The sequence below is a fragment of the Gadus macrocephalus genome, chromosome 20 (assembly GCF_031168955.1).
Source record: "Gadus macrocephalus chromosome 20, ASM3116895v1".
NCBI lineage: Eukaryota > Metazoa > Chordata > Actinopteri > Gadiformes > Gadidae > Gadus > Gadus macrocephalus.
The window spans coordinates 18,238,081-18,239,027 of NC_082401.1; the positions used below are offsets into that span (position 1 = coordinate 18,238,081).

At 39.7% G+C, this 947-nt stretch overlaps 1 protein-coding gene across 1 annotated transcript in view; it reads right to left on the reverse strand.

Moving 5' to 3' along the window:
* LOC132448316 (uncharacterized) overlaps nt 1-740 on the reverse strand; it is a 12,411-nt gene extending 11,671 nt beyond the window's left edge. Inside the window, exon 1 of the mRNA XM_060039480.1 lies at nt 595-740. The gene's annotated coding sequence lies outside the window, so the exon portion shown is untranslated. The remainder of the gene's footprint in view (nt 1-594) is intronic.
* Nucleotides 741-947: the final 207 nt, after the last annotated feature.

The following is a 947-nucleotide window of genomic DNA, read 5'->3' on the forward strand; positions in this document are numbered from 1 at the left end:
CTCCCAACCTCCCTCCCTCTCTCTGATCTCTCTCCCTCTCCCTCTCTCTCTCTCTCTCCCCTCCCCATTGATACGCCAGTTTGATTAACATTAACTCAATAATGTGTGCATGTTGTGTTTGTCTCCTGTAACTGCTGGCCAAGGGATATTCAGCAATGTTGACGGGAAGGTACAAAATATATTTTTATTATTTATTTATTAGTTGTACTTTTTATATTAACCAATATTTTCGCTGGTTAAGGGAAACCCCTCTATTATATTATATTAGATATATACGTTTACAAGACACAACAACCAGACACTGAACTGAACAACCATGAAAGCTGCAAATGTTGCCATCAAGTGGACAATCTGTGAATCACAGTAAACATGAATTCAAAACACTTGTACTTGTTGCCGTCGAGTCCGACACCATATGTCACCAAAAGTAAAGATAACTTCTTAAAGGTAAAGCTCTGAATGAATTTTCAACTACCACAATCTATGTTTTCGAAACTTCAACGTATGCACTTACGAAAATGATACGCTAATATAGCCCATGTTGTAGGCCTTTGAAACGGTAAATATCGACAGACAACAACGAAAGCCACTTACCCTCCAACTTTACCCTAACGCGTCCTCAGCCATGCATTTTCCAAGCGTCGACCTATTTGCAGTAAGTATCTGTGTAAGTATTTCGCACTTTTAAGTGGTCTAGTTGTAAGAGTCCTGTATTCAACGGCATGGCCCCCTGCTGTACGTTTACGTTTGGTCGCCATGGAGACCGCCAGACCAGAGGTCTCCGAGGTGCTCAGACAGTCATAAAGCCTTCAAGTAGGACCCCTTCAGTCATACTAATAAGTAAACTATAGTTTTCTTAAAATTGCTTGAAAATGTAAATGGTTCATTTTAATTTTGTTTTAATTAGACACTATGTAGCTCTTACTGATAACATGTTCTGGTCACCG